Source organism: Apteryx mantelli, chromosome 2, assembly GCF_036417845.1.
Source record: "Apteryx mantelli isolate bAptMan1 chromosome 2, bAptMan1.hap1, whole genome shotgun sequence".
Classification (NCBI taxonomy): Eukaryota; Metazoa; Chordata; class Aves; order Apterygiformes; family Apterygidae; genus Apteryx; species Apteryx mantelli.
The window spans coordinates 90,243,085-90,262,011 of NC_089979.1; the positions used below are offsets into that span (position 1 = coordinate 90,243,085).

The 18,927-nt window shown below is 38.2% G+C and overlaps 1 protein-coding gene across 1 annotated transcript in view; it reads left to right on the forward strand.

Annotated features, from left to right (window-relative positions):
* Positions 1-18,927, forward strand: part of CTNND2 (catenin delta 2) — a 723,110-nt gene that overhangs the window by 307,994 nt on the left and 396,189 nt on the right. The window lies entirely within an intron of this gene.

Here is an 18,927-nt window from a genome sequence, read left to right on the forward strand (position 1 = left end):
CGAGTCTGGGTCAAGATCAGGTCAGAGACAGCAACCAGGTCAGCCTGAGTCCAGAGATACCAGGCAAGGCCTTAACGATGAGGCAGGTCCTGGGTCAAACTGGGAAGTTAGTCTGTGGGTTAGGATCCAGGTCTGGATCAGCAGGGTACATAGCCAGGCACAGGCACAGCTGCAGGGCAGTTGCAGCATAGCTCAGATGGAGGCCAAGCATGACAACCGCAGCCTGAAAGCCACTCCTGAGCAGAGGAGGGGAAGCCACTGAGTCTTCTTCCAGCCTTTTCTGAAAAGCTCCAAGGCTGGTCAAGGCATCTCAGACAGCCCTATCTATCACAGAGTTGGCCTGGAGTGCAGAGAGCTAAACTGCTAGCAGAGGAGTGTGTTCCAGGCCCTGATAATTACTGAGAAATCTAATCTCTGTATCCTATATATGATGATTAGAAAATACATTTTTGCTACTGTTTCAGCCAGTAAGTTTCGTGATATGCCTCCAAAGACTCCAACTGGGACATCTTCTCCAACACATGAAATGGTCAACAACTGTTAAAAAATTCACAACAGCAAAATAAAGACAAGTATAATCATGCTTGTCCATGCTGTTTATCCACAGATCTATGACACATAATCTCTGCTCTGTACAATCTTGGAGCAGACCATACTTGTCAATCACTGACAACACAGGCATGAATCTCAGTTTCAGACACTGCCATTTTCTTTCAAGTGCAGGTAGGCAGAGTAGCTTATATCTGTTCCTCAGCAAATCTAAAGGAAATGTTTTTAAGAACTTTAAGGCTCCTGGGATGTGTTTTTATCAGCAAAAGGATTCCTTTTCTTCTCACAGAGAATCACTGTCCATAGACTCCTCCCTCTTCTGCCATGCAGGGAATGCTAGAGAGAAAACCAGATGATACCTCGTGTGTGCCTCTGTTAATCCATTTCTTGATCTTGCAGTGACCGAGTCAACCCTTGAATGCTCAGGTCAGGACAGGGACTCCTCCCTTGTCCTTATTGACACTCCACATACCTCCAACAAAGAGGTTTCTGTAAAGCATTAACAGGACATCAATGTTAAATTTACGTAGTCCGGCACAGGTGCTCACCCTAGGATTGGCACAAGTTGACGCCTCTCCATTCATGTGATCTAAAACAAAATACCAAAGTGATATTGAAGCCTCCCTATGCGAAGATGGGCCATGGCTGTTCAGCTCACCAGGGAGCAGCTACCAACTTCTCTTTCTTAGCAGCTGCTAGGGCAGAAGTCATCTTATAAAGCCACAAATACCAAGCTTACAAAACCCTCTTTAATAATATTTACACCTTGGGGAACCTGTTCTGAAACCCTCGAAGACTGCCAGGGATGCTCACAACACTCCATTTTTGCTCCAGTAAAAGGTCTTCAACTTCATTTTCTGAAATGATGCTTAGCTGGTCAGCTCTGTCCCATTCCCTGCCATGTTTTAGGCAGAGAATGCACCCAAGCGCATGCACCAGAAAACAAAGGACAATGAGCACTTTTCCATCCCCCTCCCTCCCTGTCCCTGCTTTCCTCTGCTGAGTATTTAGTTCTAGAGATTCCTCCAAGAGATTAAAATCAAAATCCATTGTTTCTAAACTGTAAATCCATTGAAAATAATCTTCTGTGCCTTGTTCCACTGTTAGCTTTCTCTATTCAGGAACGCCAAGGTTGTGACACTTAGTATTTTCACCTAAACATCAGCATGCACTTTTCTCTACAGACTATTTCATTGTTTAGGACTAGCACTCCAAGTCCAACACTGGAGTAGTAAATTTGGAGGAGAAACATAATTCTGCAAAAAGTTTTTTAAAGCAAGTTTCTTCTGAGCAGTTAGAGTACTACAAATTGATTGTGATGCCCGCAACTGCTGTGGGCAAACTGTAACTCCTGCGTATTTCTTGTGCATTGTAGCAATGGGAAAGCACTGGGTGTTTTTTCACTGCTGGTGTGGGTTGATGTGTCCTGATGGGCTTCCATTCGCAGCTGTCATAACTGAAGATTTATGGAGCTCTGGACATGCTTCAAATGGCACTTTCAGAGGTGGAACTGTATCTCTTCTGGCACTTACTGACCAGTATGACTTGCCTCCTGGGCATAACAGAATGGATATTTAGTGTGATGTCTTTGTGGACCTCATTACTCTAATCAAGGCAAGGTTTTCTGTAAGACTTTGTGTGTGTAATGGGGACATTCTGCAGGGAGTCTGCAGGGAACTGCTGGAGTATTTTTCTGCTTCAAAGTTTCTTTGGCATTCACCCCAGCCAAAGGCACTGCTTAATAGCAGCCAAGCTGCTATTAAGATTTGTTTATTTTCATATTTTCTCTTGCCTTTGTTTCCCTGCCATTGACTAATTATCTTAAAGACAGATTTCCAGTTATTCTGACAATGTTTTAGGACAATATTGGACATTTGTGATCAACAGGAACTCTGACAGGTGTTAGAATCTGTTTACTGGAAGAGCAGCACTTAGGAATATTTCATCATGCAAAAAGATAACCAGAAAGAACAAAAAGGAGTATAGGATGATGACATGGCACAAAGCGCTTAAGTAAAAGCATGAAGTCTCCTTGAAATCAAAACTGTTTGCATGTTCAGTGAAGACCTGCAATGGGTGTCTCAGTACTTTTTATTTATTTATTTATCTTGTGAGATTAATGATGCACTGGAAAGGAGCAAGTAGGAAAAACTGGAGGTTATTCCATAGTCAAGAAAATAATTTCAAGCTATTTATACAGTAAAATTTACTTTGATACTTAGTTTAATATATACTTGTCAGAAACAAAAAAAAATTTTTTGGGGGGGGAGGCAAAACAGGGCCTGGCAAAAACCTGAATGTAGCTGTAAAAATATTTTCTAGGAATTTTTTCTGAGTGGTACATGGTTCAAATGTTAAGTTTAAACATTTTTGCCTTTTTTTTTTTAATCTGTTCTGCTTAAATACACTTGGAAAGTTTTATTTTGAAATGGCAAGTGCATTCAAACAATGCTGCCAAATCCCAGGATTGTTAGAGTTAATGCAGAACATTTGGTTGGCTTTCATTTATTCAGCTCTGTGAAAAGGATATTTTAGCGGTTTAAGAGATCTTTAGCAATATGCTACCTGAATTCTTTTTTGAAAAATTGCAGAAAAATCGAAACTGTTAGGACATGCAAATGACTCATAATAGTAGTAGCCTATCGCCAAGAATGGTGGAACGGAAATGCAAATACAGGATAAAATCTTTCTGAAAGGTCCTTTTAAATAAAAAATGTCACTGCCCCAGGACTCCAAATTTTGTTTTATCAGAACCCACCACCCCATTTTTGCTTTTGCAGGGAGTTTGGCTTACTTGAGGAAGAAAAGGCAGTAAACCAACTATTATGTGATAGTTGGTTTGAAAACTATATATCAGCATAGAATATTGGTATTACTGAAGTTATCCGGCTGATAAAAGATGTACATTATAGGAAGTTGTGACAGGATCTTGAGTGAGACGAATATGCTTAGTCTTCTTCCTTAAAATGAGCTCCCCAAAGAAGACCATATAGGCTTTTAAACTCAATATAAGCTAGAATACTTATCTTTTAAATATAGAAAGCTCCAAGTGACTAGGAAGAACTGGAGAGAGATGAACATGGTTCCCACCGTGTCCTGGAACAGTAAATTAGTCCTTCTGGGCTTGCTTGGTGCCACCTCAGCACCTGAGATGTAGGAAGCTCTGAACATTTCCCCCCACTATTACTTGCTGTGTCTCCTTTTGGCCATCCCTGAGGCTGGCCATCAGCAGTCCCTCTCCGTGCCCTGCCGGGGCTCCTCTTCCACCTGCCTCCTTGCCCCTGCTGCTGCTGTGGCCAGAGGAGCCCTGGAAGGGCACGGAGAGGGACCACTGACAGATGGCCCCAGGGCTCCCGCTGGGGAGGCCCAGCCTCCAGTCCCACTCCACAGTGGGCAACCTGGGCAGCCTTGTGGGCACTTAACTGCCTGCTGAGAGTTCAAACGTGCTACGGATGACAAAGGGATATGACGATCGTTTTTTTCCAAATGGCAAATGAATTACTTGGCGCGCAGCTGCTTGTTGCTTTCCAACAATTGCTAAATCACAGTTTAGTCTGAGGCAAAACAAAGCTGCCCTTGACTTCAGGAATAACAGGCTCAAGTCTTAATTATTCTTGAATTTAAAGGCCTACTGTTATTGCTAGACAATCAAAGAGAAAGACACTTTAACACTCATGATATGGGTGCACTGGTAACTGGTACTTTATAAGGCTGCTGTTTCTACATTTGAGCAAGCTACTCCAGTTTTGGCCATGTATAATTTCATGCTGCCTCTTGAGCCAAAAGACAAGGGAGGAAAATTCTTACTTCCAAGCACAGGACTGAGGGAGCTTTTCCTCAGTGGCTTAAAACAACTTGGATGTGTTTTTTGATGCATAGCTTTTCTTGGCATATTCCCTCTCCATGGTGTTACTACACATCCGCTAATAAGGGACTGTAGTGATACAGAAACTTGATAGTGCAGGAGATCAAGAAAAGGTGCCTTGTGCTACAAGTCTACCTGAGTGACTGCTCAGATAGTATCAGCAGGCAGAAGCGGTCTGAATGGTGTAAGGACCGTGACACGATTTTTTCACTACAAAGCTGGTACTGACATTATATTTTGAACCTTTTGTACTTCTTTACAAATTGAATAAGATGAATTTGTCCAATACCTAGCCTAGTAAACAACTTATAGAAATACATAAACCTGCCTATCCTACTGGATTTGGCTAGATTTTTTTTTCCCATTACTTCACAATTTGCCTGTCAGCAAAGTGACTAGTATCTCCATTCTGTCTGCAGATTTTCAAATAGTTAATTTGTCAAGGTTACTTTAATTTGAAAAGAATCCCTAAACTGGCAGAGAAAATCACTATCTCATGCTAACAAAATGCGTATTCTAATATAACTCTTTTTAGATACAGTACAAGCCCCTTAATCCTAAAGGTTTTTCCAGTATCTTGCTTATTGCCAATATGCCCCTCCACACACAGGCACACACATACACACTCACACGCAAAAACTATTTGGAAAGAACTTGAAAGGTAGTACTTGAAAGAATGTTTTGAAGTCTAACATATGATGCTCTTTGAATGTTACTGCGAATCAAAAGAAATTAAGTATTGGTGACATGTTGAAGCAAAAATAGATTATTTACCACAGACTTAATTTTAAGCATCCATTCTCAAAACTGTGCTGTGCACCTGGATTCCCTGCATGTGCATCTAGATTCTGACAGTAATTGAACTATTTGATCACTCCTTACATATTCTGAGCAGAAAACCTATTTAGCTTCTCAAAATAATAAGCAATTCAGTGCTCTATTTTGGAATGAAGTTTAAAGAAAACATATTTGTTTCTTATTTTCCCAGCTCTTACCAAAATATTTTATGGTTCCCACCGTATTCCCACCCAGCATTCAAACTACAAAATTTCCAGAGCTGCATACATTGCCGCCCTTGATAACAGTAGGAGACGAAGCAAAAAATGGAATTGCGTGGGCTTCATTTTCCATAAAAAGAAGGGGAAATGAACTCTGTAAGTACAGAGGAATGAGAGAAGAAAGGGAAAAAAGAACAAGTAGAAAATTGTAAAAAAAGAAAGTGTCTAAAACTTTATCTTAAAATTTTCCGTAAATGTTTTTCTTTTCTTTGCTGGAATAAGACATTTTGTGCTTAAAATCTTGAGCAATAGAGTAGACTATAAGAAAAGAGTAAAACTCAATGGCCCTTTTCCACTATTGGTTTACAATGCCTTGCTGAAGATAAGAGCTTTATATTTCTTACTCTGAATTGAAGGGAAATGTTGGCTGATGTTCCATATAGCTACATAGTTGAAACTAGTCTGGAAATGATGGAAGGTGTCATTTTTCAGGACTATTTGATATTATGTAAGGAGCATTTTTCCAGTGCAAAAAATTAACTATGAATTTTGTGCTGTATCTAGATCTTTTAAAGAGTAGGCAAATAGAAACTAAAACTAACTATTCCTTGAAGACAGCAATTGTATTTTAAAATTTTCAGCTCAGATTTTGTAAAGTGATTTCTGAAACTAGACCAAGCAAAATGGGATACAAATATACAAAAGAAATTAACCTTTCCCCCACTATATTCCTCAGTTTTGAAGCCCCTGGGTTTTTAACTTAGCATTTTGGGTTTCTAGAACAATTTCATTCGGTCTTCTCTCCTTCTCCTGCTTTATTAACAGAGCAGATCTTTTCCTGTTTAAAAAAGGCCAAACTGTCTTGTTAGGTGACAGCATCCTCTGAAAGATATTCAAGTCCATTGCCAAATAATTCTTGATTTGAATGTTTCTATCTTAGAGATCTAATTTGGAAAGCTGCAAATAACTTATTTTATGGTGCCCTCATTTGAACAAATGATTATCCAGGAAAATGTCTCTTCAGTACTGTCATTGTTAACCCTCTGTTAGTATGTAGACCCTCTTAAGATTTCTAGCTGTCAAAGTCCAGTATGGAAATTAAAGCAAAAGTGAAGGCATCATGCAATTCAAAAGAAAGAAAAAATATTTCACCCAGAATGTGAATGATAGACTTAAGGCATTTATATGTGTTAGTCTTTTGCCACAAGAGTAAGAATGTTTTACCTTCACTTTCTTTGACATGTCCTCTTTAGCTTGATGATTAAGAAGAATTTTGCACTTATTTGGGAGACTGTGGACGTTTGATAGTTCTGTTCTTGATGAAATGAAATTTAGTTGTTCTTATGTTTCAGTGACTGCCCCTCCATGTAGCAGTATTCGTCTTTTCATCAAGAGAAGGTCACACATGATACCCACAGTACATGACATCTATGCTGCACTTGTGTAGTAGGGCGAAAGCTTTTCACAAGCAGTCTCCTCAAGCAGTAGGTCCAAAGCTCTCAGGAAACTTTAGATTTTTTGAGGAACCATCTGCTGTAAACATGCAAGAAGTTAATTAGATTCATCTTCTTGTACTAGAATCCTCAACTGTCTATCAGAGGAAAAGACATTAGCACTTACAGACCTGTGGAAAAAAGTAGAAAATGCCCGCTAAATACAACTAACGTGTGAGTGCTTTGGCACCTCATAACAAAAGCTCAGCAGGTATGACTCACCCTTTTAATTCTAGTTCTGAAGTGTTCTTCCATATGAGTAGAGGTTCGGGGAGGCTCACATGTATATAATGTGCAGGATTTATTCTCTTTGAAGGGTGAAGAATTTTTTGAATCAGATTTGTTTGTGTTTGACTATACTGACACAAGGAGACCATTTCATCCTGCCACATATACCTGGTCTTTGCAGCAGGATCAGAACATATGTATAACAAAAAAGAAAAATCATGAGAACAAAAACTAAAAAAAGGAAGAGAAAAGAAACAGTTTTAGACAGAGATGTACATGCAAAACTCTTAGTAAAAGGTAAGCAAAATCTGATAGAAGTTGCTCAGCTTTTTAAGAATCCTCATCCAAAAATTATTTCTAATTTTTTTCCTTTAATTTAGTGTCCCTTTAAGTCTGTGGAAGAATCCATCTGTTTAATTTTGCCCGTAGTATATGTTATCAGCTTGGGGGTTAGGGAAATACATTTAACTGCATGCTAGCTTGACTAACGACAAGAAATGTGATTTTGTAGATTATGCATATTACTTTTAGTAATTTAATAACTTCAGAGAAAAAAAGTTTATTAGTAATGCCCAGTTCAAAAGGACAAATGTTGGGATAGTAGCACATTTCTATATTTCAAGTTTGAACAAATAGCTATAATATTATTGATGATTACTCCAATTATACGGGGTGGGGGGCAGCAGGAGAAAAGCTGAGAGTGGCTACATTGTACCAATATAGTAAATATAAAATGGTGCTTCCATAACTGTCTGTTTCTTTCTAACAAGACAGTGATATGATAAAATGAGTCTGAATAGCTTCCAGAGTCACACAGCTTGAGACGAGGAATGAAGAAACAAACAAAAAAAAAAATGTATACATGGAGAATGCCTTTAGTTTTGCCAAACTTTTCTGTTAAGACTTATTGCTCTTCATTTTACAACAAATGATTGACAAGAAACATTTCAGAAATGTGGGTGCAACAAAAGGATTCTAATTTGAGGCTCTTTATAATTCAGGAGAGGAACAGTAAGGCCCTGATTCAAGAACAGAGGTAATAGCATTAGTTTCAAGTTAAGCGCATCTTCAAGAGCTGTTTCTTCATTGAAATTCCCTGGTTTAACCCTGCAGTTACAATCAAACAAAATAAAAATTCAAACTCTTTCGATCATCGCTCTTCAGAGTACAGCTGACAAGTCAAGTTCCTATTCTTTAGCCCACACACCTGAAAGAGATTGGACAATTTATGTGCCAGTGCTGGCTGCCAGAACTTTCATGGGTTTAAGAATGAAGATTTTAAAATCCATTTATTGAGACAGTAAACTGATTCAAAACTCCTTTCTGACTGTGAGTTCTAAGAGAGAAGTATAGATTAAAACTGAAGAGAAAAAAAACCTTACATTTCTGAGAAAATTAGCTATAATAACCTTCAAGCATGACTGAATTCAGTTTGTCATTACTCTCTGTACACAGATGTTCCACTAGCATGAACAATATTTAATTTTTGTGATGTTGCTTACTATATAATCTCATTTTGTGTTTTTCCTGCCTTGTAAATGTCATTAATGGTTGACATTACAAAATTCAGTCATGTTTCAACAGGTACTCTGTCTTTCAAGGTGACAAATTAGCCACTGAAAATTGCATGGAAGTCCGCTGATCTCACTGAAGTTAGGCACATATATGACAGCAGTGAATTTGGGCTACAGTGTTCCAAAACACTGAAACATTGACATTAAAGGCATTGATGGCCATTGGGTCTATAGCCTTCAAGTAAATCCATCAGTCAGGGAGTACTCTTGACCTTATTGGGAGCTCTGTCCTGGATCAGTGAATCCAAACTTCATCATTAAGCCCCAGACTGGCAGGAATTTATTTGAAAAATACACCTTGGAGCATAATGAACATCTTGCTCATTTTGAGGTTCTCCAGTGAGACCCCACCAGTATCATGCGCAACCAGTTATCCAGTATAGACCCTCATCCTGTCTCAAAATTTTCAAGACTGTTAAGAGCACATGAGGGAAGTGGTTGAAGCTGTTACTTCATTCATTTTTCCTTTCCATCTTTTTTGTCAGTATCTCAGTAAAAATGCTGCTCTTTCTCTAGAGGAACTAAATGAGCATAACATAGTGAATAGTAGATGTCTATTTTATCTCACGGTTGAAAATCTGAAATGCTGAAACATATTATCAGGGAATAGAGGAAGATATTGTGGCCAAAAAATGACAAAATTATTTCAAGGAATTTTGAAATCTTGGAAAATTAAATCAATGTTCAAGGCCTCTGTTGGTCCAACAGAGAGTCTTCTTCCATACATCTGCTATTGGGTGGGCTGAACAGAAGAAAACTGAAACTCTCTCATTTGAGCCAAGTTTTAAAAGCTACTTGGGAAACTTAATTTTTAATAGCTTTTTAATGTTTCCAGAATGTGTAATTCCTTTTTCTGTAAGTGGTTTTCATATTTCTAACTGCTTGTGTTTACTGAAAATTGATCCTTGTTTTCTAGTAAAATGCTAGGTTGTACGCAGATGCTGTGCTGTAGGGCACAAAATGAAATATCAGAATATATGCTGGTTGATTTATTCTTTCTATTAAAGTCCAAATTTTATTCCAGTCTAAAAATGTGATTTCGTATCAGTCCATACTTTCCCAAATGTCAAATTTTATCCTGTTCTGTCAATTGGCTTTGTTACTGTTTGTGTACAGTTCTTGCGTTTGAATGGAAAAGTATGTGTTAATGTAGTGTTAAGGTTAGCTATCTAAAATCAGCTTAAAAATTAAAAAAAAGAGTCCAATAATACTACTAATGTAGTGTTGATTCATCCTCTGCAAAGTTAATTACAGGCATACCTTGTTTTATTGTACTTCGTTTTATTGCGCTTTGCAGATATTGCGTTTTTCACAAATTGAAGGTTTGTGGCAACCCTGCATCGAGCAAGTCTGTCGGCACCATTTTTCCAACAGCATGTGCTCGCTTCGTGTTTCTGTCACATTTTGGTAATTCTCGCAATATTTCAAACTTTTTCATTATTATTTTATCTGTTATGGTGATCTGTGCTCAGTGATCTTTGATGTTTCTCTTGGAATTGTTTTGGGGCGCCACGAACCGCGTCCGTATCAGATGGCGAACTTAATCGATAAATGTGTGTGTTCGGACTGCTCCACCAACCAACCGTTCCCCCGTGTCTCTCCCTCTCCTTGGGCCTCCCTATTCCCTGAGACACAACAGTATTGAAATTAGGCCAGTTAATAACCCCACAATGGCCTCTAAGTGTTCAATTGAAAGGAAGACTCGCACATCTCTCACTTGAAATTAAAAGCTAGAAATGATGAAGCTTAGTGAGGAAGGCATGTCGAAAGCCGAGAGAGGCCGAAAGCTAGGCCTCTTGCGCCAGACAGTTAGCCAAGTTGTGAATGCAAAGGAAAAGTCCTTGAAGGAAATTCAAAGTGCTACTCCAGGGAACACACGAATGATAAGGAAGCGAAACAGCCTTATTGCTGGTATGGAGAAAGTTTTAGTGGTCTGGACAGAAGATCCAACCAGCCACAACATTCCCTTAAGCCAAAGTCTCATCCAGAGCAAGGCCCGAACTCTCTTCACTTCTATGAAGGCTGAGAGAGGGGAGGAAGCTGCAGAAGAAAAGTTTGAAGCTAGCAGAGGCTGGTTCATGAGGTTTAAGGAAAGAAGCCATCTCCATAACACAAAAATGCAAGGTGAAGCAGCAAGTGCTGATGTAGAAGCTGCAGCAAGTTGTCCAGAAGATCTAGCTAAGAGAATTAATGAAGGTGGCTACACTAAACGACAGATTTTCAATGTAGACGAAACAGCCTTGTATTGGAAGAAGATGCCATCTAGGACTTTCATAGCTAGAGAGGAGAAGTCCATGCCTGGCTTCAAAACTTCAAAGAACAGGCTGACAGCAAGAGAACTAGAATTAGAAGTGGAGCCTGAAGATGTGACTGAATCGCTGCAATCTCATGATAAAACTTGAATGAGTGAGGAGTTGCTTCTTATGGATAAGCAAAGAAAGTGGTTTCTTGAGGTGGACTCTACTCCTGGTGAAGATGCTGTGAACATTTTTGAAATGACAACAAAGGATTTAGAATATGACGTGAACTTAGTTGATAAAGCAGCGGCAGGGTTGGAGAGGACTGACTCCAGTTTTGAAAGAAGTTCTGTTGTGGGTAAAATGCTATCAAACAGCATCGCATGCTACAGCGAAATCCTTCGTGAAGGGAGGAGTCAATCAATGCGGCAAACTTCATTGCTGTCTTATTTTAAGAAATTGCCACGGCCACCCCAGCCTTCAGCAACCAGCACCCTGATCAGTCAGCAGCCATCAACATCGAGGCAAGACCCTCCATCAGCAAAAGATTACGACTCGCTGAAGGCTCAGATGATGGTTAGCATTTTTTAGCAATAAAGTATTTTTTAATTAAGGTATGTACATTGGTTTTTTAGACATAATGCTATTGCACACTTAATAGACTACAGTATAGTGTAAACATAACTTTTATATGCACTGGGAAACCAAAAAATTTGTGTGACTTGCTTTATTGTGATATTTGCTTTACTGCAGTGGTCTGGAACCGAACCTGCAATATCTCCGAGGTATGCCTGTATACACCTTGACAGAGGTCAAAGGGAGGAAACTGAATTAATTCAAAAACCTGTATCAGCATACAGACCAATGCTATTTAAAATTATTAGCCAGCCAAGTAAGTGGTCGAGAGAGAGGCTTCGTCAATACTGTTGTGATGGTCTCAGATCAGGTGAGACCTCAAACCTCCTACCTGAAACCTTCCTTACCAACTGGAAAGGACATTTGGACACCCAAGAGTCCTTTCAGAGCTATGCGTAAGGTTTGTCATCTTCCAAGTCAGATAACCAGACATTAATGATTATGCCTGTATTTCACTAAAAGCACAGATATTGACAGGAAATGTTGAGACTTGTTTTATTGCATTTTTGAAATATTTCAGATAGTGCACTGAAATATTTTCCCCCAAATAAGTTATTACTGTAGCAGTGACTTGGATTAAGTTTACACAGTTTCTCATATGTTATGAATAGTTACCTTACAGATAAAAATTTCTGATACCTACAGTAATATGCACTATACTGTGGACATTGCCTGCCATCTTTGTTTAACAGCCTGAAGCGAGGCAAAAGCTTGCAACAGAAAAATTTTGGCATCTTTAATTAAACAAAAACTAAGTGTGTTGGCAATAAAAAGCATCCAAAGATAGAATAACTTAGCAGGACAAATATCCAAAGGATAGGGAGGCTCAGTGTAGGACTAGGGAAAAGGCTTGAAGCATCAGGTTTTGCTTCACTGATTCGCAAGTCTGAATGAACTTTGCAATTTAACTTCACTTTTTGCAGTTCTAAGTCTATAGTTCAGTATGAACTTGAGTATGTGAGGATTCTTCCTTCCCTCCCCTCCCCTTCCCTCCCCTCCCCTCCCCTCTCCTCACCTCCACTATCCTCTCTTTCCCTCCCTTCTCCTCCCCTCTCCTCCCCTCTTCTCTTTCTTTTCTTTTGGGTGGGCAGGGGGTGCCTGTAGCTGAAACATTTTTCATTGCACCAGTAAGATATCTGTCTAATCATTCCTTGCAAGTTGTAAAAGGACAGAGACTTGGTTTGTGATTTCATTTGGGGTGTAGCTGAGAGCACTGAGCCTTAGAAATGTTTCTCTGAGTTGGCCTAAAAGTCCTGAGCATGTCTTCCTCCCTGCTACAGCACGTGTACGTACACAAGTTGCATCCACGCTTGCCATCGTGCTTTGTAACTAAATGAAAAGGAAATCTAGAGAGAACAGGTAAAATACGTGGGCAGACACAGGAAATATGATGTAAAACAGAAAACAGAAGTGTGAAATGTGAAAAAAGATTTCAGTCAATGTGAGCAAGAACAAAAATTTGATATACATAGTACATTAAGTAGATGCAGTAGTATTAAAATGAAATTAATCTTCTGATGAAGATTTTCAAAAAAGTCGAGATAAGGTTATCAAATCCTGTTGTTTTTAAAAAAGAGTTACAGTCCTAATTACTTTAGGTCTTCTTCTAAGCTAGAGAACTTGATGTATCCTCTTAGATGAAGATGATTATCTAGAGAGAAGACAATTAGAAATATTTGTACAAAGTTTTTAATGTAAAATATGAATGTTTGAGAATGCAAATAAAATGATAAGGTAGAAGACAAATATAAAACAGAATACAGAATGATTTCCCTTCTGAGGAAAAATCTAGAAATTAAAAGATAGAAGTTTAAGGAAAAAATATGTTGTTTGCAAATGCTGAATATAAAGTCCTGAAATTTGTTTTTATCCACTCTCAGTAGAATCTCATTGTTAGTGCTATTCTGAATTGTCTCAAAATTAATTAGCCTTCCTGAATATTATCAAGTTTTCTGTTCAGCTACAGGTATGTTAAACAGCACTCACTAAGAGCTTTAAATATTGTCTGTAATAGTATAGTAGGTAACATTAAGGCAAGTTTTATGCTGTAATAAAATATCACATTCTGATTTACACATTTATTTTCAAACACATCCTGTACAAGTTACTTAAATTTCACAAGTCATATCCAGCTGTTAGTTTTCATTATAGCAAAACATAGTCTAGTCTCCTACGGTATATTCTGTCAGCAGTGAATTACTTCCACTTTTTATACCTTTGGTATAAAAACAAAGCATTAGTATGAGTGAGAATTACATATAACTGTCAGTATCCTGCAACATAATATCGTGTATAATAGACTTGTAAATATGTTAACCATATGGAAAGAGTAGTGTACAATCTCCCTCTTCGGTTCCTGTTTTCCATGGAAACTTCTAAAGGAATTTATTGTTGCACTTTTGAAATAGCTGCTGTAAAACACACAAGGAACAAAATGTTGCAGCTGATGCAATTACAAATCCTTCAGTGTAGTTGTGTATTGTATATGTCAGCACAGAATTTCGATAAATGCCTTTATCCACTGTGACCTAACAAATCCTTCAAAAGACTTGCTGCCTTGTTTATCGAATTGAGATGTATTTCAGAAGGGATGGATAATGTTCAGTAGTAATGCAGTATAAGAAGCTGACACCTTTAAAGTAGATGATCAGTGTTTAACTTGGGACCCATACAACTGCGAGTACAGACTAAAGAAATCATGTGAACTCAGTGCTTCAGGTACATTCCTGAGTGTCTCAGAACTAAATGCTTAATTAATATAAAATTCCTGGAAGTCTTTCTTATTTGCTAATTCTTCATATCAGCTTAGCTTCTCAGGAGATTAACATCACTTTATTAAGGTACCTTTGAAGTAAGAAAGTAGTATTTTGATATTTACATATAAGAAATTAAAGGTAAATATTCACTGTCAGGCCATTTATAGTGTCTTAGATATTGTCTTCTTTTTGTGATTGTTTTTCTATCAGAATATCATATATTCATTTTAATATACTTATTTTGAATAAAGGCATTTGGTCAAGTGGCAGGCATCTGTTAACTAAACAAAGCAGATAGCCATATAAAAGTCTGCCCAAATCTAATCCATTGCTATCATTAATAGTTAGGTAATTGAGAAAATAAATGCTAATCATTGCAGTCTTCCATTCACCTTTGCCTAATGAGGGCAGAAGAAGGAGGAAAAGAAGGGATGGAGAAAATTAATTCCTCTGTTGTGAACGTCTACTAACAATCCCTTTTTAGTGATATCTTTTACTGACAGGATGGCCTTGGAATGCAAATAAAGCTTGTAATCCTATGACCCAGGAGGTTGTAGGATATATTAAAATACTCTATCAAAGAATTAATATAAATTTTCATACTGTGTAATTACTCACCTATGTCAATTGGTGCCATATACCACTTGACCTTTACTAGAGAAATATATCCCAAAACTATCTGTAGTTAGCCTAGAGAAAGTGAATGTTTGCAGCTGTAATTTGTGTTTGTCAATATAGCATCTGTAAAGAGGTCAAGATATTGAACCCTTATTAAAAATGCAAATGCATTCTTATCTTTTCCAAACACTTGATAGTGGATGAACTGCGATAAGTTTGCCTTTCTGCTACACAGTGCATAAATCTGCAAGCTGTGTCGATGCAAGAGGGTGGTTGTATGATCATTTAAGCTGATTCAAACAGTAATGCAGTTCCCCAAACCTGGCCATCTATATGCTCTCTCATCAGAACTGTCTAGGTTTTTCTCATAGTAGCAGACATAATTTCATTCACTTAAGTTATTTCTGAGGTGGATATGATCCCCAGGTCAACTGATGTCTAATAAAGAGCTGCAATCTTGCCATAAGCATCTCACATGGTCCAAAAGGATGCTGAAGTAGTAAAGGGTGCAGTTACTACTCATGAATTTCATAAGAAAAATGAATTATTAGAAATCTAAATGGAAGGGTTAAAACAAAAATCTTATGCCATTATAGGTCCATTATAAGTAAATGTTTACGTGCCCTTTAGACTTTACGAAAGACTGGAGATTGATGTGATTACAATACCCCTTAAATACATGCAAGATGTAATATCTCATGGCATAATATAGGATAATATGAATAAGAGTTTATTATGAGACCTTTGCTCTGAATATGTAAGGGCCTAATAATGTTGCAAACACAGTTTCAGTTACATCTAGGAAAGTGTACCCATTTGGAGATTTTTTTTAACCTCTACTGGTTAATGATTATTTCAGGATTTTATTTCTTCATTGGTCATATAGTCTGTCTGATGATAGAACTCACTTTTCAAACAGCTTTAGTCCAGCTACTCCTTATGGATTAATTGAGTAAGTTTATTTTTTGCTGTATTTTGAATTACATACTGGTTTAAGTCTCATCTTTCACCTAGTATTGCCTTTACAGAACGATCTCTTTAAAAGAAATGATAGCTTCACCCTATGCAAGTAGATCCTCAGATAATGCTTGGACAGTCTCTTTCTACAGGTTTCTTGAAGCAGGTACATCATTTTCTTAAATTCAGAGATCATGCTACATCACCATGTATGTAAAACAAGCGGCCAGCTCACTTTCCAATTTCTCAGGTAAAAACAAGTGCTGTTGTGCTACCCTGACTCCCATTGTAGGTTTAAAGGTGTGGGTCTGCACTGGACTTATGGAGAGTTGAATTCACAGATAAATGCAGGTTTTAAGCAGTAGGCTGTGATTTTGTCAAAATCCATACACTAAGCATTTACTGAGTCCAGTGCAGGAATTACAGGATTACTACCTGAAGCTGGTCAGCAGAGATAGACCTACTCATGGGATTGTGACATGTTTTTTAATTGTCCTCTTCACTTCTGGTAAACTAAATGGTCACCTACATGTGAGACTTTGAAGTCTTCCTGGATAGTCACAGGGTTCTCTCAGCAATACTCTAGGCAGTCTTTTCATCTGAGGAATAGTTGTTTTCTCTATGGACATAGCAGTAAGTTGAGACAAACCACATCGTTTAAAAATACAAATTCATCTCTATCAATGAATGTAAATTCCTTTCCGCTCTTCAGGAAGGTAGGGCAGGGGAGGGGAAACAGCCTAAGCCTATTAGCAATTTTCACCCTAATTGAGGAACATTCCTCTTGATTCCAGAATAACTGATCAGAGGGATATACTTGTTGCGCAGATCCTCACAGACAGCATGCCTGTCAAACATCAGCCAGCTCAGAGTTCAGGCAGGCGCCTTGTCACAAGCCAGGCTGTTGTCTCAAATGAGTCCAGTGTCTCCTCTATCTGGAGAGCAGCTGGGCAGTTCCTGCACCACCCCACAAACTGATGACTAACTGACACAGGCAGAGCCCTGATACCCAGCCACACCACAGCTGTTACTTTAATTTCCTCTTTGTATCACAGTTATAACTCCATAGATCTTGCCACAGATGTTTTCCTGAAAATGCACATCCTAGATTAGCACTATAGGGAAGTAGTATAAGGCAGCTGTAGAGCAAGAGTCTTGAAAATATATAAATACTTTAAAATCATTGCCTTATCCATGACCAACGCTTTTCTCTCTGTCCTGGAAGATGGAGGTACAAGCTGCAGCAAAATGAACCTCATTTGCACTCCCTAAAAAGTTTTCAGTTACCTCTGTTGAGGTTTTCTTTCTTTGGTTTCCAGTTAACAATCTTAGCTGAATTTTTTTTTTCTAATGAGGTCGTAGGAGATAATGTGCCCTGGAGCCACTCTCAAAGAGGACTGGTACCCAGCCTTTAGAGAGGTTGCTTTTATCCTTATCATGACTGTGCTTAACATAAACTCTCAAGCTTAAAGCTCATCTTTAAAACAGCAAGCCTGTGGAAACTTGTCTGTGAAAGGTTCCTGACTGTGCAACGTGCCTTCCAAATATTCCAGTAAAGTGCAGTGACCTCAAATAGTACATTACAGTGGGTTAACACTGGAAATTAAAGAATGTTTCAATTTCATCTTTCTCTAATGGACTCTTTCATCTTGGGACTTCTTGGAGAAATTCTAGCAACACATCCTATTTTTTATCTTCATTACAATTAGGGAGACCCGCTTGTGAGAAATGCCAGAGGAGGGGATAGGCATAAATAGTGCTAAAAGTATGACTCTCTGCTAGCCTTGTAAAGGTGGTGTGAGAGAAAGTGATAAACTTTTGATGGAATTTCCTTTTCTGTAAATCTCTTCACAGCAAGTGAATTCTTTTAAAGGAGTCTCTTGGGGTTAACAGACAGTTAGACAGTTATGCCCAGACAGGTGGACATAGAGTTTATAGAATAACCAAGACCTATTTTGCATCCTAGAGGGCATGCTGGGTTTCTGAAGTAGGAATTTGGTGAATTTCAGATGATAGATGAACCACATCAAGGAGGATTTTGTGAGGATAATGTCAACATTTTCCTGCTTCTCTTACAAATGTTAATCATTTTACTAACTAAACGGTAATTATTGGCCACCTCATGGATGATGAAATTAATGTTGTGTTAATGATCTGTATTTAAAACCAAAATTATGGACGTTTTTATTTTAAAGTGTTAGGAAGAGCAATATTACCTCTACCACTTATACAGGACAAAAACTTCATGAATTGATCTTTATACGTTGTGCAAGGCTGTCTTAGCTTATGGACATATATTAGCAAAGAGCAGAGCTCTTTGAGACAGTGCTTTTGGGGAATGAAACATCAGTAAAAGAGAAACTCCATTTTATTCTGCCTAAATCCAAAATGTACACAGTCAACAGTTCTCCCCACAACCTGCATTTTCCTTTTTTTTCATATATAATTAAATGTGATTGTGTAGTCTCTGAAAATGTCCCTTGAATTAGGGACTGTCTCATTTTTCTTTATGAAAATAGGAAATTATATAAGGTATCATTCCAAAGAAAATACCAGTGACAAAACATTACAGAAATATGAGATTCAGTGAAAGTATTCAGTAATATTAGCTCTCAGGCATTCCTAGATTGCAGCCTGAGAAGCCTTTAGGGATGGTACTGAAGAAAACAGCAGTATTCTGTTGCAGATGATGAACGTTACGTTACCCTCTGGCACGCTGTCCCACCCATAAAATGTGCCTCCATGACTGAAGGCTTGAGAAACCTTGTTCTGGGCACATTTCAGTATTGCCTTCCCTGTTATTCAGATAAGGAGAACCCATCTCAAATATGCATTATTAGGGCTTTACATAATTCTAACTTTTGACATTTCTGGACTGGTGGAGTTGGAATGTTTTCCTTTCTAGTATTTCAGTTGCAAGAGGATCATTCAGTTACTTTAGAGGATCACTGTTTTTTAGGAGCTATATATCTCAAAGATCGTATGGGTGATGAGCAATTGTGCAAATACCACTGTG